We start from the raw sequence: 23723 nt of genomic DNA, 5'->3' as shown, positions 1-23723 counted from the left end.
TATTTTTTTTTACTGCCCCCCCCCCCCAACCCACCTCTAGATGGACAACCCCTTCAACATTGCTTTAAACATAGTATTAAGCACCATGTTAACACTTTGTAAACACAATAGTAACACAATGCAATCCATCCAAGCTCCTCGCTGCACCCTTGGAATTGTGCCTCAAAAGGCAATTAAAACGCTACATGTGAACGCAGCCCAACACTGATGCAATGGCTGTAAGACAGCGGGAGCTCTGATGTACAGCTTTATTGGTTGCACACAGACTCATTTTTCTTTAATTTATTACACTTCAGAATTTTTTTTTTTTTTTAGCATCATTTTCCTTCATTTTATTGCAAATAAAAATAATTGAAGCAACTAGAAAGCTCTGCTAATTCACATCTAGTAAACTTATAAAGCATAATAAATAAAACAGTTATTATAACCATGTAACAAAATACACTGCAGATATTTAAATCCTAATTAGGCTCCAGCATCAGAAGTTGACACCCCTCATGTTGTCAGGATAAGGGGTGCAGGAGTCTTGTGTAATCACACACTCAGCCTCCTCCATTCATCATGTACTGCGCCCCCATGTGGAGGAACAGGTAAGGAATACCCTCACTTATAATACAGGGGGATGGGCTGAGCGGGGGGCACACACATAGAGACCCCCAGCTACATCAGGGAGAGGTGTGATATATACTACATGTGCAGCTATTATACACCAGTCACTGTGGTTATTATAGGAGACACAGAACTTATTGAAGAACTTTTATTGACTCTTCACTTACAGTTATAAAAAATAAAAACTGCAATTCTGCTTTTCCCTTTGGCTTCTCTGACCTGACAGCAGAATGTAAAGCATCACGAGGGCAGCGTATAGTCAATGTATATGTCTAAGGACACCTGCACACAAACTACACCGGATAAAAACAACGATCCCATAGTCTTCTGTTTAACCCTTTGTGTCATCTGTGGGTAAGATCTGCTCATGCGCCGATGACCTTTGAAAATGTCTGCCGAGAGGTAATGAGACAAAATGAGCAGGAATAGGACCGGCTCTGTCTTTTATTTCTGTGTCTCAGGTAGAGATGAGCAGACCTGACGTTCCTGTAAAAGGTTCAGCCACAAGACCAGGACAATTTGCCGGATTGGATGCTGAACAAGCAAACTGGCAAATTGGTGCCTCTGGCAACTAGCCATGTCGAGGGCCAGATTAAGGGTCCCCGTGGTATGGAGCACCTTATATAGGATGCCCCCCCTCCCCTCAGCTCAGCAGCCGATGCGGGGCCCCTTGCACAACATCATATGTAAAAGATACCACATACTAATAGTGTTTCAAATATCACCACTAGAGATATAAGAGACAATGATATCTTTAGTTTTAGATTGCTTCATAAATTACTATCTTCACTATAACAATTCCAATCTTGGTCCATGACAAACCAAATAATGTCACCATTAGAGATGAGCGAGCACTAAAATGCTCGGGTACTCGTTATTCGAGACAAACTTTTCCCGATGCTCGAGTGCTCGTCTCGAATAACGAGCCCCATTGAAGTCAAAGGGAGACTCGAGCATTTTTCAAGGGGACCAAGGCTCTGCACAGGGAAGCTTGGCCAAACACCTGGGAACCTCAGAAAAGGATGGAAACACCACGGAAATGGACAGGAAACAGCAGGGGCAGCATGCATGGATGCCTCTGAGGCTGCTTAAATGCACCATTATGCCAAAATTATGGGCAACAGCATGGCCATGACAGAGTGACAGAATGAGGCTAGATAGCATCTAAAACATCCAATAATTGACCCTGACACTATAGGGGACGGCATGCAGAGGCAGCGGCAGCAGCGGCAGGCTAGAGAGTGGCATGGCGACATACCCTAAATGGACTCAAACCAATGGGTGGCAGAGAGGAACCAAAGGAGGTGAGCAAGAAGCGCTCAAATAATATCGGTACATGATAAAAGTTTGCCAGTATATTTTGTGGATTACACAGCAGGGTGGCGACAAAGTTAACATGGAAGCCATGAAAACAACCCAAAATTTTGCCTGACATAGCTCGTTTGATAAGGGGACCATGTATGGAGGCAGTGAACTAGTAGTAGATTAAAGGTGCTGCAGTTAAAACTATGTTAGTTGGATCTTGGCATGGAGCTGGCGCTCCGCTGCCAGGCGAGCTTTCGCCAATCCAAGCCCCTGTCTCTAGGCTACTCCCCAAACAGCACTTCTAAGAACCTTTTGTATAAGATCAAGTGTAGTAGCGTTCTTATAAGTTTGGGATATGGCGGGTGAGGGGAATGTAAACAGATGCGCAAGAAGCGCTGAAATATTATCCGTAAATGATAAAAGTTTGCCAGTATATTTTGTGGATTACACAGCAGGGTGGCGACAAAGTTAACAAGTTTGATGTGGAATGCCCTGTAATAGCTCTTGGGCGGTGTGCCTTTTATCGCCTAGGCTCAGCAGTTTGAGCACCGCCTGCTGTCGCTTAGCGACGGCACTGCTGCTGTGCCTAGAGCTACCGACTGATGGCGCCATGCCCACGGATGGTAATTCGGAGGAGGAGGAGGTGGAGGAGGGGTGGGAGGAGGAGGAGGTATAGTAGGCCTTTGAGACCTGGACCGAGGTAGGCCACGCAATCCTCTGCGTCGGCAGTATATGACCAGCCCCAGGGTCAGACTCGGTCCCAGCCTGCACCAAGTTAAGTGTAGTAGCGTTCTTATAAGTTTGGGATATGGCGGGTGAGGGGAACGTAAACAGATGCGCTGAAATAATATCCGTAAATGATAAAAGTTTGCCAGTATATTTTGTGGATTACACAGCAGGGTGGCGACAAAGTTAACAAGTTTGATGTGGAATGCCCTGTAATAGCTCTTGGGCGGTGTGCCTTTTGTCGCCTAGGCTCAGCAGTTTGAGCACCGCCTGCTGTCGCTTAGCGACGGCACTGCTGCTGTGCCTAGAGCTACCGACTGATGGCGCCATGCCCACGAATGGTAATTCAGAGGAGGAGGAGGTGGAGGAGGGGTGGGAGGAGGAGGAGGTATAGTAGGCCTTTTAGACCTGGACCGAGGTAGGCCCCGCAATCCTCTGCGTCGGCAGTATATGACCAGCCCCAGGGTCAGACTCGGTCCCAGCCTGCACCAAGTTAAGTGTAGTAGCGTTCTTATAAGTTTGGGATATGGCGGGTGAGGGGAATGTAAACAGATGCGCAAGAAGCGCTGAAATAATATCCGTAAATGGTAAAAGTTTGCCAGTATATTTTGTGGATAACACAGCAGGGTGGCGACAAAGTTAACAACTTTGATATGGAATCCATGAAAACAACCCAAATTTCTGCCTGACACACCTCGTTTGATAAGGGGACGATGTATGGAGGCAGCTATATGGACGACTTTTGGAGGTAGCAATGGAGACAACGTGTGGAGGCTGCTATGGAGACAATTTAATTTGGATAGTGCCTGTATGTGGCAGTCCAAAAAAGTTTTCAAACCAGAGGAGCAGGTAGGTGGCCCTCCAGAAAAATGAAATAGATTGAGTGCCTGTATGTGGCAGTCCAAAAAAGTTTTCAAACCAGAGGAGCAGGTAGGTGGCCCTCCAGAAAAATGAAATAGATTGAGTGCCTGTATGTGGCAGTCCAAAAAAGTTTTTAAACCAGAGGAGCAGGTAGGTGGCCCTCCAGAAAAATTGAATAGATTGAGTGCCTGTATGTGGCAGTCCAAAAAAGTTTTCAAACCAGAGGAGCAGGTAGGTGGCCCTCCAGAAAAATGAAATAGATTGAGTGCCTGTATGTGGCAGTCCAAAAAAGTTTTCAAACCAGAGGAGCAGGTAGGTGGCCCTCCAGAAAAATTGAATAGATTGAGTGCCTGTATGTGGCACTCCCAAAAATTGTTTAAAACAGAGGACCGGGTAGGTGGCCCTCCAGAAAAATTAAATGCATAAAGTACTATAGCTAGAGCCAGTGGGCCCTGTCAAAAAATAGCCAGTTTCCTCTGCTTTAGTGTACAAAGAGGAGGAGAAGGAGGAAAATGAGGAGGAGGAGGAGGAGTGCATAAATTATTCAGGTTGAGCTTCCTTCACCTGGTGGAGATTGGAAATTATGAGAAATCCAGGCTTTATTCATCTTAATAAGCGTCAGCCTGTCAGCGCTGTCAGTCGGCAGGCGTGTACGCTTATCGGTGATGATGCCACCAGCTGCACTGAAAACCCGCTCGGACAACACGCTAGCGGCAGGGCAGGCAAGAACCTCCAAGACGTACAGCGCCAGTTGTGCCACATGTCCAGCTTTGAAACCCAGTAGTTGTAGGGAGCTGTGTGATCATTTAGGACGATGGTATGGTCAGCTACGTACTCCCTCACCATCTTTCTGTAAAGATCAGCCCTACTCTGCCGAGACTGGGGACAGGTGACAGTGTCTTGCTGGGGTGACATAAAGCTGGCAAAAGCCTTGTAAAGCGTACCCTTGCCAGTGCTGGACAAGCTGCCTGCTCGCCTACTCTCCCTCGCTACTTGTCCCGCAGAACTACGCACTCTGCTGCTAGCGCTGTCAGAAGGGAAATACTGTTTCAGCTTGTGCACCAGGGCCTGCTGGTATTCATGCATTCTCACACTCCTTTCCTCTCCAGGGATGAGAGTGGAAAGATTTTGCTTGTACCGTGGGTCCAGGAGAGTGAATACCCAGTAATCGGTGCTGGAATAAATTCTTTGAACGCGAGGGTCACGGGATAGGCAGCCTAGCATGAAATCTGCCATATGCGCCAGAGTACCAACGCGCAAGAATTCACTCCCCTCACTGGCCTGACTGTCCATTTCCTCCTCCTTTAACTCCTCCAACTCCTCTTCTTCTGCCCATACACGCTGAACAGTGAAGGACTGAACAATGGTCCCCTCTTGTGTCTCGCCAACATTCTCCTCCTCTTCCTCCTCATCCTCCTCCACCTCCACCTCCTCCGATATGCGCTGAGAAACAGACCTAAGGGTGCTTTGGCTATCAACAAGGGAATCTTCTTCCCCCTTCTCTTGTAACGAGCGCAAAGCTTCCGACTTCATGCTGATCAGAGAGTTTTTCAACAGGCCAAGCAGCGGGATGGTGAGGCTGATGATGGCGGCATCGCCACTGACCATCTGTGTTGACTCCTCAAAGTTACTCAGCACCTGACAGATATCAGACATCCACGTCCACTCCTCATTGTAGACTTGAGGAAGCTGACTGACCTGACTACCAGTTCGGGTGGAAGTTGACATCTGGCAGTCTACAATCGCTCTGCGCTGCTGGTAAACTCTGGATAACATGGTTAATGTTGAATTCCACCTCGTGGGCACGTCGCACAACAGTCAGTGAGCGGGCAGTTGGAGGCGGCGCTGCGCTGCCCTGAGAGTGGCAGCATCTGGGCTGGACTTCCTGAAATGCGCACAGATGCGGCGCACCTTCGTGAGCAAATCAGACAGATTGGGGTATGTCTTGAGGAAACGCTGAACTATCAGATTTAACACATGGGCCAGGCATGGCACATGTGTCAGTCTGCCGAGTTGCAGAGCCGCCACCAGGTTACGGCCGTTGTCACACACAACCATGCCTGGCTTCAGGTTCAGCGGTGCCAGCCACAGATCAGTCTGTGCCGTGATGCCCTGTAATAGTTCTTGGGCGGTGTGCCTTTTATCGCCTAGGCTCAGCAGTTTGAGCACCGCCTGCTGTCGCTTAGCGACGGCACTGCTGCTGTGCCTAGAGCTACCGACTGATGGCGCCATGCCCACGGATGGTAGTTCGGAGGAGGAGGTGGAGGAGGGGTGGGAGGAGGAGGAGGCATAGTATGCCTGAAACACCTGGACCGAGGTAGGCCCCGCAATCCTCAGCGTCGGCAGTATATGACCAGCCGCAGGGTCAGACTCGGTCCCAGCCTCCACCAAGTTAACCCAATGTGCCGTCAGCGATATATAGTGGCCCTGCCCGGCAGCACTCGTCCACGTGTCCGTGGTCAGGTGGACCTTGTCAGAAACGGCGTTGGTTAGGGCACGGATGATGTTGTCTGACACGTGCTGGTGCAGGGCTGGGACGGCACATTGGGAAAAGTAGTGGCGGCTGGGGACCGAATACCAAGGGGCGGCCGCCGCCATGAGGTTGCGAAAGGCCTCGGTCTCTACTAGCCTATAGGGCAGCATCTCCAGGCTAAGCAATCTGGAGATGTGGACATTAAGGGCTTGGGCGTGCGGGTGGGTTGCACTATATTTCCGTTTCCGCTCCAGCGTCTGGGGTATGGAGAGCGACGATGGGGTTTTTGTGCCAGGGTCCTGGGCAGGGGGCTGACTATCAGCTGACACAGGGGAAGGAGCAGTGGTGTGCACGGCCGGAGGTGAACGGGCTTGGTGCCACTGAGTGGGGTGTTTAGCATTCATATGCCTGCGCATACTGGTGGTAGTTAAGCTAGTAGTGGTGGAACCCCTGCTGATCCTGGTTTGGCAAAGGTTGCACACCACAGTCGGTCGGTCATCCGGTGTTTCCTTAAAGAACCTCCAGACTTATGAAAATCTAGCCCTCGCCGCGGGAGCCCTAGCCACGGGAGCTTCACTACGTGACACATTTGGCGCTGATGCACCTGCTCTGGCCCTGTTTCTCCGTCTGGCCCCACCACTGCCTCTTCCAACCTGTTCTGGTCGAGGACTCTCCTCCGTCTCAGAAGCACTGTGTTCACCCGGCCTCTCAACCCAGCTTGGGTCTGTCACCTCATCATCCTCCGATCCCTCAGTCTGCTCCCCCCTCGGACTTCCTGCCCTGACAACAACTTCACCACTGTCTGACAACCGTGTCTCCTCATCGTCGGACACCTCTTTACACACTTCTTCCACTACGTCAAGAAGGTCATCATCACCCACAGACTGCGACTGGGGGAAAACCTGGGCATCGGAAAATTGCTCAGCAGCAACCGGACAAGTGGTTTGTGACTGTGGGAAGGGTCCAGAAAACAGTTCCTCAGAGTATGCCGGTTCAAATGCCAAATTTTCCTGGGAGGGGGCAGCCTGGGGGGGAGGAGGCTGAGGTGCAGGAGCTGGAGGAGTGCCGATTTCGGTGACATGGGTGGACTGCGTGGAAGACTGACTGGTGGACAAATTGCTCGAAGCATTGTCGGCAATCCACGACATCACCTGTTCGCACTGTTCTGGCCTCAACAGTGCTCTACCACGAGTCCCAGTAACTTCAGACATGAACCTAGGGAGTGTAGCTCTGCGGCGTTCTCCTGCTCCCTCATCAGCAGGTGGTGTCTCACCCCGCCCAGGACCACGTCCTCTGACCCCTGCAGTAGTTGGACGCCCACGTCCCCGCCCTCGTCCTCTACCCCTAGCCCTCGGGTTAAACATTTTGAAAATTAAAGTTATAACTTTAATTTTTTTTTAACTTTTTTTTGTGTTTTTTTGTGTTTTTTTTTTTTGTATTTTTTAGTTTTTAAAACCAAACGATGCTATCCTATTGCTATGGCTATTTTCTAGCCAAGTATGAAAGCACACTGCTATGCCAGATGAGATGACGCTGAGTTACGAAAAAATAAACGTAAAATAAAAAGTAAATGGCAGACTGTGCCTAATTGAAATCAAACCCCTAATAAATTTCCCACTTCAGTCTTTGCGATGGATATGTGCGTCAGTAAGCGCTAAACACAACGGTCGCAAGTCTCACTACAAATTCCTCACAATATGGTAGTAGATGCACTATAACAAGGACAGCCGCCAGCAGATCAACCAGAAATAAAATATATATAACGCTATTGTAGGCCTAAGTAAGCCGTTTGGATTCTCCTATGGCTATTTTCTAGCCAAGTATGAAAGCACACTGCTATGCCAGATGAGATGACGCTGAGTTATGAAAAAATAAACTTAAAATAAAAAGTAAATGGCAGACTGTGCCTAATTGAAATCAAACCCCTAATAAATTTTCCCACTTAAGAATAAAACTAAATAAATATTGAACCCATATGATGAACTCCGTAAAAAAAAAGTTAAAAACCCGCCAAAAATTATGATTTTTACCTATTATATCCCACTAAAAATGCAATAAAAAGTGATCAACAAGACATATGTACTCCAGAATGATACTGTTGCAAAGAACAAAATGTCCCGCAAAAAACAAGCCATGAACCAGCTCTGTAGCCAAAAACGTAACAATGTTATGCCACTTGGAAGACGGCGAAGCAAAAATGATAGATTTTTCCCCACATTAGGGCTTTATTTGGCAAATTTAGTAAAACATAAGAAAAAATATTCATGTCTAGTATCCCCGTAATCGTATCGACCCATAGAATAAAGATAACATGATTATTAGGATATACGGTGAACACCAAAAAAAAAAAGTAAAAAATCCAGTACAGAATTGATGCTTTTCTACTCATGACCTCCAAAAAAGTTCCTAAATTTTCAACAATAGGTGATACCAACCCCAAAATGGTATCCATGGAAAAAGCATCTCATCCCGCAAAAAAAATGCCATCACATGACCCAAATAACGGAAAAGCGAAAATTTTATAGCCTTCAAAAGGGGGCAACGAGAAAACTAAAATCCTGGCAGCTGCAGGGTGCTCCTTCCCTTCTGCGCCTCGCTGTGCCCCTATAACACAAGTAATGTCCACATTTGGGGGGTCGCTGCATTCAGGAGAAATTGTAGAACAAATTTTATGGTGAGTTTTCTCTTTTTATCTTTTGGAAATGTGTAACTTTTAGGGCTAAAAGAACGTATAACCGACAAAATTTGACCATTCTAAATTTCACCGCCATTTTGATTCAATTACTATGCAGATCTCAAGGGGTAAACAATCTGTGTAAATGCTGTTTCTGATAGATTTAGGGGTGCAAATTTGAAAATGGGTTGGTTATATAGGGGGTTTTTGTTGCTAAATATCTAAAATTTGATTTCAAACAGTATTTATCCCCAAAATAGTCAATTCTGAAAATACGGAAAATCGCTATTCGATTTGTAGGCCACGTGACGTCAAAATAAATTATCCAAACATTTCAAAAATTATGAAAATGTAAAGTAGACAAATGGGAAATGTTATTCTGCAAGTTATTTAGATGGTAAATCGATCTTCCTGAAATCGCGGTGATTTTGAATTTCGAAAATGGCAAATTTTTCTAAAAATTCATCATTTTTTTCTTTTTTTTGTAAATAAACGCAAAACTTATCAGCAAAAATTTACTAATAAAATGAAGTACAACATGTGAGGAAAAAATAATCTCAGAATCGCTTTGATAAGTAACAGTGTTCAAAAGTTATAACCATATAAAGAGACGCAGGTCAGAATCTAAAAAGTGGGGGTGAGCCCTAAGCTGTAAAATGGCTGCGTCCTTAAGGGGTTAATGTAATTAGCATCGCACTCTAAGCTACTTGGGAAGATTAGAGCCAGGTGACTACAGGGCTCGAACCAGAGGCTTTGGCATGATTAGCAGAATGCTCTAACCAACTCAGCTCACTGGTCATGTATTTTGGCAAATCTAACAACACTTTCTGGGCCTTCTTAAATGACTGTCTAGCTGGATAAAAGGGCCGACAGGTCCGACCTAATTCTGATGAGAAAAGCCAGGCAACTACACAGATGGAACTGGAGACTTTGGCATTATTAGCATAATGCTCTAACCAACTGAGCTCGCTGGAAATGAAAGAGTTTTGCAACCTGTCCACTATATAACAGAGAGCTCACCAAAATTCAAGAATCTGGCCCCTGACCGGCCGTGGGCTGTGGCCATTCATCTGACGCTTTCTGGCCCATCCCCTATGACTTTGTACCTGGTAGAAAGGCTTAACAGTCCTTCTACTAAAGCTCACCAAAAGCGGAGGAACTGGCCCGTACGGGGATCGAACCCGCGACCTTGGTGTTATTAGCACCACGCTCTAACCAACTGAGCTAACCGGCCATATGTGATGTGCTCGGTCTTCTGATGCTTTCCGGCCCTACCCACCCGAATGTCTACCGAATAAAAGGGATTAAAGGTCCGTTTGCCCACAATTGAAAAGAAAGGGCTGTGCCACCTGTCCAAAAGATAGCAGTGGGTCTTCAGAAAAAAAGAGCCTGGCTCACACAGGGGTTGAGGCTGTGACCTTAATGTAATTAGCATCGCACTCTAAGCTACTTGGGAAGATTAGAGCCAGGTGACTACAGGGCTCGAACCAGAGGCTTTGGCATGATTAGCAGAATGCTCTAACCAACTCAGCTCACTGGTCATGTATTTTTGCAAATCTAACAACACTTTCTGGGCCTTCTTAAATCACTGTCTAGCTGGATAAAAGGGCCGACAGGTCCGACCTAATTCTGATGAGAAAAGCCAGGCAACTACACAGATGGAACTGGAGACTTTGGCATTATTAGCATAATGCTCTAACCAAGTGAGCTCGCCGGAAATGAAAGAGTTTTGCAACCTGTCCACTATATAACAGAGAGCTCACCAAAATTCAAGAATCTGGCCCCTGACCGGCAGTGGCCTGTGGCCATTCATCTGACGCTTTGTGGCCCATCCCGTATGACTTTGTACCCGGTAGAAGGGCTTAACAGTCCTTCTACTAAAGCTCACCAAAAGCGGAGGAACTGGCCCGTACGGGGATCGAACCCGCGACCTTGGCGTTATTAGCATATTAGCACCACGCTCTAAACAACTGAGCTAACCGGCCATATGTGATGTGCTCAGTCTTCTGATGCTTTCCGGCCCTACCCGCCCGAATGTCTACCGAATAAAAGGGATTAAAGGTCCGTTTGCCCACAATTGAAAAGAAAGGGCTGTGCCACCTGTGCAAAAGATAGCAGTGGGTCTTCAGAAAAAAAGAGCCTGGCTCACACAGGGGTTGAGGCTGCGACCTTAATGTAATTAGCATCGCACTCTAAGCTACTTGGGAAGATTAGAGCCAGGTGACTACAGGGCTCGAACCAGAGGCTTTGGCATGATTAGCAGAATGCTCTAACCAACTCAGCTCACTGGTCATGTATTTTGGCAAATCTAACAACACTTTCTGGGCCTTCTTAAATGACTTTCTAGCTGGATAAAAGGGCCGACAGGTCCGACCTAATTCTGATGAGAAAAGCCAGGCAACTACACAGATGGAACTGGAGACTTTGCCATTATTAGCATAATGCTCTAACCAACTGAGCTCGCCGGAAATGAAAGAGTTTTGCAACCTGTCCACTATATAACAGAGAGCTCACCAAAATTCAAGAATCTGGCCCCTGACCGGCCGCGGGCTGTGGCCATTCATCTGACGCTTTCTGGTCCATCCCGTATGACTTTGTACCCGGTAGAAGGGCTTAACAGTCCTTCTACTAAAGCTCACCAAAAGCGGAGGAACTGGCCCGTACGGGGATCGACCCCGCGACCTTGGCGTTATTAGCATATTAGCACCACACTCTAACCAACTGAGCTAACCGGCCATATGTGATGTGCTCGGTCTTCTGATGCTTTCCGGCCCTACCCGCCCGAATGTCTACCGAATAAAAGGGATTAAAGGTCCGTTTGCCCACAATTGAAAAGAAAGGGCTGTGCCACCTGTCCAAAAGATAGCAGTAGGTCTTCAGAAAAAAAGAGCCTGGCTCACACAGGGGTTGAGGCTGCGACCTTAATGTAATTAGCATCGCACTCTAAGCTACTTGGGAAGATTAGAGCCAGGTGACTACAGGGCTCGAACCAGAGGCTTTGGCATGATTAGCAGAATGCTCTAACCAACTCAGCTCACTGGTCATGTATTTTGGCAAATCTAACAACACTTTCTGGGCCTTCTTAAATGACTGTCTAGCTGGATAAAAGGGCCGACAGGTCCGACCTAATTCTGATGAGAAAAGCCAGGCAACTACACAAATGGAACTGGAGACTTTGGCATTATTAGCATAATTCTCTAACCAAGTGAGCTCGCCGGAAATGAAAGAGTTTTGCAACCTGTCCACTATATAACAGAGAGCTCACCAAAATTCAAGAATCTGGCCCCTGACCGGCCGTGGGCTCTGGCCATTCATCTGACGCTTTCTGGCCCATCCCGTATGACTTTGTACCCGGTAGAAGGGATTAACAGTCCTTCTACTAAAGCTCACCAAAAGCAGAGGAACTGGCCCGTACGGGGATCGAACCCGCGACCTTGGCGTTATTAGCACCACGCTCTAACCAACTGAGCTAACCGGCCATATGTGATGTGCTCGGTCTTCTGATGCTTTCCGGCCCTACCCGCCCGAATGTCTACCGAATAAAAGGGATTAAAGGTCCGTTTGCCCACAATTGAAAAGAAAGGGCTGTGCAACCTGTCCAAAAGATAGCAGTGGGTCTTCAGAAAAAAAGAGCCTGGCTCACACAGGGGTTGAGGCTGCGACCTTAATGTAATTAGCATCGCACTCTAAGCTACTTGGGAAGATTAGAGCCAGGTGACTACAGGGCTCGAACCAGAGGCTTTGGCATGATTAGCAGAATGCTCTAACCAACTCAGCTCACTGGTCATGTATTTTGGCAAATCTAACAACACTTTCTGGGCCTTCTTAAATGACTGTCTAGCTGGATAAAAGGGCCGACAGGTCCGACCTAATTCTGATGAGAAAAGCCAGGCAACTACACAGATGGAACTGGAGACTTTGGCATTATTAGCATAATGCTCTAACCAAGTGAGCTCGCCGGAAATGAAAGAGTTTTGCAACCTGTCCACTATATAACAGAGAGCTCACCAAAATTCAAGAATCTGGCCCCTGACCGGCCGTGGGCTGTGGCCATTCATCTGACGCTTTCTGGCCCATCCCCTATGATTTTGTACCCGGTAGAAGGGCTTAACAGTCCTTCTACTAAAGCTCACCAAAAGCAGAGGAACTGGCCCGTACGGGGATCGAACCCGCGACCTTGGCGTTATTAGCACCACGCTCTAACCAACTGAGCTAACCGGCCATATGTGATGTGCTCGGTCTTCTGATGCTTTCCGGCCCTACCCGCCCGAATGTCTACCGAATAAAAGGGATTAAAGGTCCGTTTGCCCACAATTGAAAAGAAAGGGCTGTGCCACCTGTGCAAAAGATAGCAGTGGGTCTTCAGAAAAAAAGAGCCTGGCTCACACAGGGGTTGAGGCTGCGACCTTAATGTAATTAGCATCGCACTCTAAGCTACTTGGGAAGATTAGAGCCAGGTGACTACAGGGCTCGAACCAGAGGCTTTGGCATGATTAGCAGAATGCTCTAACCAACTCAGCTCACTGGTCATGTATTTTGGCAAATCTAACAACACTTTCTGGGCCTTCTTAAATGACTTTCTAGCTGGATAAAAGGGCCGACAGGTCCGACCTAATTCTGATGAGAAAAGCCAGGCAACTACACAGATGGAACTGGAGACTTTGCCATTATTAGCATAATGCTCTAACCAACTGAGCTCGCCGGAAATGAAAGAGTTTTGCAACCTGTCCACTATATAACAGAGAGCTCACCAAACTTCAAGAATCTGGCCCCTGACCGGCCGCGGGCTGTGGCCATTCATCTGACGCTTTCTGGTCCATCCCGTATGACTTTGTACCCGGTAGAAGGGCTTAACAGTCCTTCTACTAAAGCTCACCAAAAGCGGAGGAACTGGCCCGTACGGGGATCGACCCCGCGACCTTGGCGTTATTAGCATATTAGCACCACGCTCTAACCAACTGAGCTAACCGGCCATATGTGATGTGCTCGGTCTTCTGATGCTTTCCGGCCCTACCCGCCCGAATGTCTACCGAATAAAAGGGATTAAAGGTCCGTTTGCCCACAATTGAAAAGAAAGGGCTGTGCCACCTGTCCAAAAGATAGCAGTAGGTCTTCAGAAAAAAAGAGCCTGGCTCACACAGGGGTTGAGGCTGCGACCTTAATGTAATTAGCATCGCACTCTAAGCTACTTGGGAAGATTAGAGCCAGGTGACTACAGGGCTCGAACCAGAGGCTTTGGCATGATTAGCAGAATGCTCTAACCAACTCAGCTCACTGGTCATGTATTTTGGCAAATCTAACAACACTTTCTGGGCCTTCTTAAATGACTGTCTAGCTGGATAAAAGGGCCGACAGGTCCGACCTAATTCTGATGAGAAAAGCCAGGCAACTACACAAATGGAACTGGAGACTTTGGCATTATTAGCATAATTCTCTAACCAAGTGAGCTCGCCGGAAATGAAAGAGTTTTGCAACCTGTCCACTATATAACAGAGAGCTCACCAAAATTCAAGAATCTGGCCCCTGACCGGCCGTGGGCTCTGGCCATTCATCTGACGCTTTCTGGCCCATCCCGTATGACTTTGTACCCGGTAGAAGGGATTAACAGTCCTTCTACTAAAGCTCACCAAAAGCAGAGGAACTGGCCCGTACGGGGATCGAACCCGCGACCTTGGCGTTATTAGCACCACGCTCTAACCAACTGAGCTAACCGGCCATATGTGATGTGCTCGGTCTTCTGATGCTTTCCGGCCCTACCCGCCCGAATGTCTACCGAATAAAAGGGATTAAAGGTCCGTTTGCCCACAATTGAAAAGAAAGGGCTGTGCAACCTGTCCAAAAGATAGCAGTGGGTCTTCAGAAAAAAAGAGCCTGGCTCACACAGGGGTTGAGGCTGCGACCTTAATGTAATTAGCATCGCACTCTAAGCTACTTGGGAAGATTAGAGCCAGGTGACTACAGGGCTCGAACCAGAGGCTTTGGCATGATTAGCAGAATGCTCTAACCAACTCAGCTCACTGGTCATGTATTTTGGCAAATCTAACAACACTTTCTGGGCCTTCTTAAATGACTGTCTAGCTGGATAAAAGGGCCGACAGGTCCGACCTAATTCTGATGAGAAAAGCCAGGCAACTACACAGATGGAACTGGAGACTTTGGCATTATTAGCATAATGCTCTAACCAAGTGAGCTCGCCGGAAATGAAAGAGTTTTGCAACCTGTCCACTATATAACAGAGAGCTCACCAAAATTCAAGAATCTGGCCCCTGACCGGCCGTGGGCTGTGGCCATTCATCTGACGCTTTCTGGCCCATCCCCTATGATTTTGTACCCGGTAGAAGGGCTTAACAGTCCTTCTACTAAAGCTCACCAAAAGCAGAGGAACTGGCCCGTACGGGGATCGAACCCGCGACCTTGGCGTTATTAGCACCACGCTCTAACCAACTGAGCTAACCGGCCATATGTGATGTGCTCGGTCTTCTGATGCTTTCCGGCCCTACCCGCCCGAATGTCTACCGAATAAAAGGGATTAAAGGTCCGTTTGCCCACAATTGAAAAGAAAGGGCTGTGCAACCCGTCCAAAAGATAGCAGTGGGTCTTCAGAAAAAAAGATCCTGGCTCACACAGGGGTTGAGGCTGCGACCTTAATGTAATTAGCATCGCACTCTAAGCTACTTGGGAAGATTAGAGCCAGGTGACTACAGGGCTCGAACCAGAGGCTTTGGCATGATTAGCAGAATGCTCTAACCAACTCAGCTCACTGGTCATGTATTTTGGCAAATCTAACAACACTTTCTGGGCCTTCTTAAATGACTGTCTAGCTGGATAAAAGGGCCGACAGGTCCGACCTAATTCTGATGAGAAAAGCCAGGCAACTACACAGATGGAACTGGAGACTTTGGCATTATTAGCATAATGCTCTAACCAAGTGAGCTCGCCGGAAATGAAAGAGTTTTGCAACCTGTCCACTATATAACAGAGAGCTCACCAAAATTCAAGAATCTGGCCCCTGACCGGCCGTGGGCTGTGGCCATTCATCTGACGCTTTCTGGCCCATCCCCTATGATTTTGTACCCGGTAGAAGGGCTTAACAGTCCTTCTACTAAAGCTCACCAAAAGCAGAGGAACTGGCCCGTACGGGGATCGAACCCGCGACCTTGGCGTTATTAGCACCACGCTCTAACCAACTGAGCTAACCGGCCATATGTGATGTGCTCGGTCTTCTGATGCTTTCCGGCCCTACCCGCCCGAATGTCTACCGAATAAAAGGGATTAAAGGTCCGTTTGCCCACAATTGAAAAGAAAGGGCTGTGCCACCTGTGCAAAAGATAGCAGTGGGTCTTCAGAAAAAAAGAGCCTGGCTCACACAGGGGTTGAGGCTGCGACCTTAATGTAATTAGCATCGCACTCTAAGCTACTTGGGAAGATTAGAGCCAGGTGACTACAGGGCTCGAACCAGAGGCTTTGGCATGATTAGCAGAATGCTCTAACCAACTCAGCTCACTGGTCATGTATTTTGGCAAATCTAACAACACTTTCTGGGCCTTCTTAAATGACTTTCTAGCTGGATAAAAGGGCCGACAGGTCCGACCTAATTCTGATGAGAAAAGCCAGGCAACTACACAGATGGAACTGGAGACTTTGCCATTATTAGCATAATGCTCTAACCAACTGAGCTCGCCGGAAATGAAAGAGTTTTGCAACCTGTCCACTATATAACAGAGAGCTCACCAAAATTCAAGAATCTGGCCCCTGACCGGCCGCGGGCTGTGGCCATTCATCTGACGCTTTCTGGTCCATCCCGTATGACTTTGTACCCGGTAGAAGGGCTTAACAGTCCTTCTACTAAAGCTCACCAAAAGCGGAGGAACTGGCCCGTACGGGGATCGACCCCGCGACCTTGGCGTTATTAGCATATTAGCACCACACTCTAACCAACTGAGCTAACCGGCCATATGTGATGTGCTCGGTCTTCTGATGCTTTCCGGCCCTACCCGCCCGAATGTCTACCGAATAAAAGGGATTAAAGGTCCGTTTGCCCACAATTGAAAAGAAAGGGCTGTGCCACCTGTCCAAAAGATAGCAGTAGGTCTTCAGAAAAAAAGAGCCTGGCTCACACAGGGGTTGAGGCTGCGACCTTAATGTAATTAGCATCGCACTCTAAGCTACTTGGGAAGATTAGAGCCAGGTGACTACAGGGCTCGAACCAGAGGCTTTGGCATGATTAGCAGAATGCTCTAACCAACTCAGCTCACTGGTCATGTATTTTGGCAAATCTAACAACACTTTCTGGGCCTTCTTAAATGACTGTCTAGCTGGATAAAAGGGCCGACAGGTCCGACCTAATTCTGATGAGAAAAGCCAGGCAACTACACAAATGGAACTGGAGACTTTGGCATTATTAGCATAATTCTCTAACCAAGTGAGCTCGCCGGAAATGAAAGAGTTTTGCAACCTGTCCACTATATAACAGAGAGCTCACCAAAATTCAAGAATCTGGCCCCTGACCGGCCGTGGGCTCTGGCCATTCATCTGACGCTTTCTGGCCCATCCCGTATGACTTTGTACCCGGTAGAAGGGATTAACAGTCCTTCTACTAAAGCTCACCAAAAGCAGAGGAACTGGCCCGTACGGGGATCGAACCCGCGACCTTGGCGTTATTAGCACCACGCTCTAACCAACTGAGCTAACCGGCCATATGTGATGTGCTCGGTCTTCTGATGCTTTCCGGCCCTACCCGCCCGAATGTCTACCGAATAAAAGGGATTAAAGGTCCGTTTGCCCACAATTGAAAAGAAAGGGCTGTGCAACCTGTCCAAAAGATAGCAGTGGGTCTTCAGAAAAAAAGAGCCTGGCTCACACAGGGGTTGAGGCTGCGACCTTAATGTAATTAGCATCGCACTCTAAGCTACTTGGGAAGATTAGAGCCAGGTGACTACAGGGCTCGAACCAGAGGCTTTGGCATGATTAGCAGAATGCTCTAACCAACTCAGCTCACTGGTCATGTATTTTGGCAAATCTAACAACACTTTCTGGGCCTTCTTAAATGACTGTCTAGCTGGATAAAAGGGCCGACAGGTCCGACCTAATTCTGATGAGAAAAGCCAGGCAACTACACAGATGGAACTGGAGACTTTGGCATTATTAGCATAATGCTCTAACCAAGTGAGCTCGCCGGAAATGAAAGAGTTTTGCAACCTGTCCACTATATAACAGAGAGCTCACCAAAATTCAAGAATCTGGCCCCTGACCGGCCGTGGGCTGTGGCCATTCATCTGACGCTTTCTGGCCCATCCCCTATGATTTTGTACCCGGTAGAAGGGCTTAACAGTCCTTCTACTAAAGCTCACCAAAAGCAGAGGAACTGGCCCGTACGGGGATCGAACCCGCGACCTTGGCGTTATTAGCACCACGCTCTAACCAACTGAGCTAACCGGCCATATGTGATGTGCTCGGTCTTCTGATGCTTTCCGGCCCTACCCGCCCGAATGTCTACCGAATAAAAGGGATTAAAGGTCCGTTTGCCCACAATTGAAAAGAAAGGGCTGTGCCACCTGTCCAAAAGATAGCAGTGGGTCTTCAGAAAAAAAGAGCCTGGCTCACACAGGGGTTGAGGCTGCGACCTTAATGTAATTAGCATCGCACTCTAAGCTACTTGGGAAGATTAGAGCCAGGTGACTACAGGGCTCGAACCAGAGGCTTTGGCATGATTAGCAGAATGCTCTAACCAACTCAGCTCACTGGTCATGTATTTTGGCAAATCTAACAACACTTTCTGGGCCTTCTTAAATGACTGTCTAGCTGGATAAAAGGGCCGACAGGTCCGACCTAATTCTGATGAGAAAAGCCAGGCAACTACACAGATGGAACTGGAGACTTTGGCATTATTAGCATAATGCTCTAACCAAGTGAGCTCGCCGGAAATGAAAGAGTTTTGCAACCTGTCCACTATATAACAGAGAGCTCACCAAAATTCAAGAATCTGGCCCCTGACCGGCCATGGGCTGTGGCCATTCATCTGACGCTTTCTGGCCCATCCCATATGACTTTGTACCCGGTAGAAGGGCTTAACAGTCCTTCTACTAAAGCTCACCAAAAGCGGAGGAACTGGCCCGTACCGGGATCGAACCCACGACCTTGGCGTTATTAGCACCACGCTCTAACCAACTGAGCTAACCGGCCATATGTGATGTGCTCGGTCTTCTGATGCTTTCCGGCCCTACCCGCCCGAATGTCTACCGAATAAAAGGGATTAAAGGTCCGTTTGCCCACAATTGAAAAGAAAGGGCTGTGCAACCTGGAGACTTTGGCATTATTAGCATAATGCTCTAACCAACTGAGCTCGCCGGAAATGAAAGAGTTTTGCAACCTGTCCACTATATAACAGAGAGCTCACCAAAATTCAAGAATCTGGCCCCTGACCGGCCGTGGGCTGTGGCCATTCATTTGACGCTTTCTGGCCCATCCCGTATGACTTTGTTCCCGGTAGAAGGGCTTAACAGTCCTCCTACTAAAGCTCACCAAAAGCGGAGGAACTGGCCCGTACGGGGATCGAACCCACGACCTTGGCGTTATTAACACCACGCTCTAACCAACTGAGCTAACCGGCCATATGTGATGTGCTCGGTCTTCTGATGCTTTCCGGCCCTACCCGCCCGAATGTCTACCGAATAAAAGAGATTAAAGGTCAGTTTTCCCACAATTGAAAAGAAAGGGCTGTGCAACCTGTCCAAAAGATAGCAGTGGGTCTTCAGAAAAAAAGAGCCTGGCTCACACAGGGGTTGAGGCTGCGACCTTAATGTAATTAGCATCGCACTCTAAGCTACTTGGGAAGATTAGAGCCTGGTGACTACAGGGCTCGAACCAGAGGCTTTGGCATGATTAGCAGAATGCTCTAACCAACTCAGCTCACTGGTCATGTATTTTGGCAAATCTAACAACACTTTCTGGGCCTTCTTAAATGACTGTCTAGCTGGATAAAAGGGCCGACAGGTCCGACCTAATTCTGATGAGAAAAGCCAGGCAACTACACAGATGGAACTGGAGACTTTGGCATTATTAGCATAATGCTCTAACCAACTGAGCTCGCCGGAAATGAAAGAGTTTTGCAACCTGTCCACTATATAACAGAGAGCTCACCAAAATTCAAGAATCTGGCCCCTGACCGGCCGTGGGCTGTGGCCATTCATCTGACGCTTTCTGGCCCATCCCGTATGACTTTGTACCCGGTAGAAGGGCTTAACAGTCCTCCTACTAAAGCTCACCAAAAGCGGAGGAACTGGCCCGTACGGGGATCGAACCCACGACCCTGGTGTTTTTAGCACCACGCTCTAACCAACTGAGCTAACCGGCCATATGTGATGTGCTCGGTCTTCTGATGCTTTCCGGCCCTACCCGCCCGAATGTCTACCGAATAAAAGGGATTAAAGGTCAGTTTTCCCACAATTGAAAAGAAAGGGCTGTGCAACCTGTCCAAAAGATAGCAGTGGGTCTTCAGAAAAAAAGAGCCTGGCTCACACAGGGGTTGAGGCTGCGACCTTAATGTAATTAGCATCGCACTCTAAGCTACTTGGGAAGATTAGAGCCTGGTGACTACAGGGCTCGAACCAGAGGCTTTGGCATGATTAGCAGAATGCTCTAACCAACTCAGCTCACTGGTCATGTATTTTGGCAAATCTAACAACACTTTCTGGGCCTTCTTAAATGACTGTCTAGCTGGATAAAAGGGCCGACAGGTCCGACCTAATTCTGATGAGAAAAGCCAGGCAACTACACAGATGGAACTGGAGACTTTGGCATTATTAGCATAATGCTCTAACCAACTGAGCTCGCCGGAAATGAAAGAGTTTTGCAACCTGTCCACTATATAACAGAGAGCTCACCAAAATTCAAGAATCTGGCCCCTGACCGGCCGTGGGCTGTGGCCATTCATCTGACGCTTTCTGGCCCATCCCGTATGACTTTGTACCTGGTAGAAGGGCTTAACAGTCCTCCTACTAAAGCTCACCAAAAGCAGAGGAACTGGCCCGTACGGGGATCGAACCCACGACCTTGGTGTTTTTAGCACCACGCTCTAACCAACTGAGCTAACCGGCCATATGTGACGTGCTCGGTCTTCTGATGCTTTCCGGCCCTACCCGCCCGAATGTCTACCGAATAAAAGGGATTAAAGGTCAGTTTTCCCACAATTGAAAAGAAAGGGCTGTGCAACCTGTCCAAAAGATAGCAGTGGGTCTTCAGAAAAAAAGAGCCTGGCTCACACAGGGGTTGAGGCTGCGACCTTAATGTAATTAGCATCGCACTCTAAGCTACTTGGGAAGATTAGAGCCTGGTGACTACAGGGCTCGAACCAGAGGCTTTGGCATGATTAGCAGAATGCTCTAACCAACTCAGCTCACTGGTCATGTATTTTGGCAAATCTAACAACACTTTCTGGGCCTTCTTAAATGACTGTCTAGCTGGATAAAAGGGCCGACAGGTCCGACCTAATTCTGATGAGAAAAGCCAGGCAACTACACAGATGGAACTGGAGACTTTGGCATTATTAGCATAATGCTCTAACCAACTGAGCTCGCCGGAAATGAAAGAGTTTTGCAACCTGTCCACTATATAACAGAGAGCTCACCAAAATTCAAGAATCTGGCCCCTGACCGGCCGTGGGCTGTGGCCATTCATCTGACGCTTTCTGGCCCATCCCGTATGACTTTGTTCCCGGTAGAAGGGCTTAACAGTCCTCCTACTAAAGCTCACCAAAAGCGGAGGAACTGGCCCGTACGGGGATCGAACCCGCGACCTTGGCGTTATTAGCACCACGCTCTAACCAACTGAGCTAACCGGCCATATGTGATGTGCTCGGTCTTCTGATGCTTTCCGGCCCTACCCGCCCGAATATCTACCGAATAAAAGGGATTAAAGGTCCGTTTGCCCACAATTGAAAAGAAAGGGCTGTGCAACCTGTCCAAAAGATAGCAGTGGGTCTTCAGAAAAAAAGAGCCTGGCTCACACAGGGGTTGAGGCTGCGACCTTAATGTAATTAGCATCGCACTCTAAGCTACTTGGGAAGATTAGAGCCAGGTGACTACAGGGCTCGAACCAGAGGCTTTGGCATGATTAGCAGAATGCTCTAACCAACTCAGCTCACTGGTCATGTATTTTGGCAAATCTAACAACACTTTCTGGGCCTTCTTAAATGACTGTCTAGCTGGATAAAAGGGCCGACAGGTCCGACCTAATTCTGATGAGAAAAGCCAGGCAACTACACAGATGGAACTGGAGACTTTGGCATTATTAGCATAATGCTCTAACCAACTGAGCTCGCCGGAAATGAAAGAGTTTTGCAACCTGTCCACTATATAACAGAGAGCTCACCAAAATTCAAGAATCTGGCCCCTGACCGGCCGTGGGCTGTGGCCATTCATCTGACGCTTTCTGGCCCATCCCGTATGACTTTGTACCCGGTAGAAGGGCTTAACAGTCCTCCTACTAAAGCTCACCAAAAGCGGAGGAACTGGCCCGTACGGGGATCGAACCCACGACCTTGGTGTTTTTAGCACCACTCTCTAACCAACTGAGCTAACCGGCCATATGTGATGTGCTCGGTCTTCTGATGCTTTCCGGCCCTACCCGCCCGAATGTCTACCGAATAAAAGGGATTAAAGGTCAGTTTTCCCACAATTGAAAAGAAAGGGCTGTGCAACCTGTCCAAAAGATAGCAGTGGGTCTTCAGAAAAAAAGAGCCTGGCTCACACAGGGGTTGAGGCTGCGACCTTAATGTAATTAGCATCGCACTCTAAGCTACTTGGGAAGATTAGAGCCTGGTGACTACAGGGCTCGAACCAGAGGCTTTGGCATGATTAGCAGAATGCTCTAACCAACTCAGCTCACTGGTCATGTATTTTGGCAAATCTAACAACACTTTCTGGGCCTTCTTAAATGACTGTCTAGCTGGATAAAAGGGCCGACAGGTCCGACCTAATTCTGATGAGAAAAGCCAGGCAACTACACAGATGGAACTGGAGACTTTGGCATTATTAGCATAATGCTCTAACCAACTGAGCTCGCCGGAAATGAAAGAGTTTTGCAACCTGTCCACTATATAACAGAGAGCTCACCAAAATTCAAGAATCTGGCCCCTGACCGGCCGTGGGCTGTGGCCATTCATCTGACGCTTTCTGGCCCATCCCGTATGACTTTGTACCCGGTAGAAGGGCTTAACAGTCCTCCTACTAAAGCTCACCAAAAGCAGAGGAACTGGCCCGTACAGGGATCGAACTCGCGACCTTGGCGTTATTAGCACCACGCTCTAACCAACTGAGCTAACCGGCCATATGTGATGTGCTCGGTCTTCTGATGCTTTCCGGCCCTACCCGCCCGAATATCTACCGAATAAAAGGGATTAAAGGTCCGTTTGCCCACAATTGAAAAGAAAGGGCTGTGCAACCTGTCCAAAAGATAGCAGTGGGTCTTCAGAAAAAAAGAGCCTGGCTCACACAGGGGTTGAGGCTGCGACCTTAATGTAATTAGCATCGCACTCTAAGCTACTTGGGAAGATTAGAGCCAGGTGACTACAGGGCTCGAACCAGAGGCTTTGGCATGATTAGCAGAATGCTCTAACCAACTCAGCTCACTGGTCATGTATTTTGGCAAATCTAACAACACTTTCTGGGCCTTCTTAAATGACTGTCTAGCTGGATAAAAGGGCCGACAGGTCCGACCTAATTCTGATGAGAAAAGCCAGGCAACTACACAGATGGAACTGGAGACTTTGGCATTATTAGCATAATGCTCTAACCAACTGAGCTCGCCGGAAATGAAAGAGTTTTGCAACCTGTCCACTATATAACAGAGAGCTCACCAAAATTCAAGAATCTGGCCCCTGACCGGCCGTGGGCTGTGGCCATTCATCTGACGCTTTCTGGCCCATCCCGTATGACTTTGTACCCGGTAGAAGGGCTTAACAGTCCTCCTACTAAAGCTCACCAAAAGCGGAGGAACTGGCCCGTACGGGGATCGAACCCACGACCTTGGTGTTTTTAGCACCACTCTCTAACCAACTGAGCTAACCGGCCATATGTG

At 48.0% G+C, this 23723-nt stretch overlaps 13 non-coding genes across 13 annotated transcripts; all 13 read right to left on the bottom strand.

Moving 5' to 3' along the window:
- Nucleotides 1–477: 477 nt before the first annotated feature.
- On the bottom strand, nt 478–613 carry LOC140129317 (U8 small nucleolar RNA). The gene has a single exon (XR_011855511.1). It is a non-coding gene; the product is annotated as a U8 small nucleolar RNA (small nucleolar RNA).
- Nucleotides 614–12053: 11440 nt separating this feature from the next.
- Nucleotides 12054–12127, bottom strand: TRNAI-AAU (transfer RNA isoleucine (anticodon AAU)). The gene has a single exon. It is a non-coding gene; the product is annotated as a tRNA-Ile (tRNA).
- A 669-nt stretch (nt 12128–12796) lies between these two features.
- On the bottom strand, nt 12797–12870 carry TRNAI-AAU (transfer RNA isoleucine (anticodon AAU)). Its single transcript has one exon. It is a non-coding gene; the product is annotated as a tRNA-Ile (tRNA).
- Nucleotides 12871–14290: 1420 nt separating this feature from the next.
- TRNAI-AAU (transfer RNA isoleucine (anticodon AAU)) lies at nt 14291–14364 on the bottom strand. Its single transcript has one exon. It is a non-coding gene; the product is annotated as a tRNA-Ile (tRNA).
- Nucleotides 14365–15033: 669 nt separating this feature from the next.
- TRNAI-AAU (transfer RNA isoleucine (anticodon AAU)) lies at nt 15034–15107 on the bottom strand. The gene has a single exon. It is a non-coding gene; the product is annotated as a tRNA-Ile (tRNA).
- A 669-nt stretch (nt 15108–15776) lies between these two features.
- TRNAI-AAU (transfer RNA isoleucine (anticodon AAU)) lies at nt 15777–15850 on the bottom strand. The gene has a single exon. It is a non-coding gene; the product is annotated as a tRNA-Ile (tRNA).
- Nucleotides 15851–17270: 1420 nt separating this feature from the next.
- Nucleotides 17271–17344, bottom strand: TRNAI-AAU (transfer RNA isoleucine (anticodon AAU)). Its single transcript has one exon. It is a non-coding gene; the product is annotated as a tRNA-Ile (tRNA).
- Nucleotides 17345–18013: 669 nt separating this feature from the next.
- Nucleotides 18014–18087, bottom strand: TRNAI-AAU (transfer RNA isoleucine (anticodon AAU)). Its single transcript has one exon. It is a non-coding gene; the product is annotated as a tRNA-Ile (tRNA).
- Nucleotides 18088–19927: 1840 nt separating this feature from the next.
- On the bottom strand, nt 19928–20001 carry TRNAF-AAA (transfer RNA phenylalanine (anticodon AAA)). Its single transcript has one exon. It is a non-coding gene; the product is annotated as a tRNA-Phe (tRNA).
- Nucleotides 20002–20670: 669 nt separating this feature from the next.
- Nucleotides 20671–20744, bottom strand: TRNAF-AAA (transfer RNA phenylalanine (anticodon AAA)). Its single transcript has one exon. It is a non-coding gene; the product is annotated as a tRNA-Phe (tRNA).
- A 669-nt stretch (nt 20745–21413) lies between these two features.
- On the bottom strand, nt 21414–21487 carry TRNAI-AAU (transfer RNA isoleucine (anticodon AAU)). The gene has a single exon. It is a non-coding gene; the product is annotated as a tRNA-Ile (tRNA).
- Nucleotides 21488–22156: 669 nt separating this feature from the next.
- On the bottom strand, nt 22157–22230 carry TRNAF-AAA (transfer RNA phenylalanine (anticodon AAA)). Its single transcript has one exon. It is a non-coding gene; the product is annotated as a tRNA-Phe (tRNA).
- Nucleotides 22231–23642: 1412 nt separating this feature from the next.
- Nucleotides 23643–23716, bottom strand: TRNAF-AAA (transfer RNA phenylalanine (anticodon AAA)). Its single transcript has one exon. It is a non-coding gene; the product is annotated as a tRNA-Phe (tRNA).
- Between the last annotated feature and the right edge of the window lie 7 nt (nt 23717–23723).

Source organism: Engystomops pustulosus, chromosome 4 (assembly GCF_040894005.1).
Source record: "Engystomops pustulosus chromosome 4, aEngPut4.maternal, whole genome shotgun sequence".
In the NCBI taxonomy this organism is placed as follows: Eukaryota; Metazoa; Chordata; class Amphibia; order Anura; family Leptodactylidae; genus Engystomops; species Engystomops pustulosus.
Note: the sequence above shows the minus strand (reverse complement) of the source record. Positions and strands in the feature narration are given on the sequence as shown.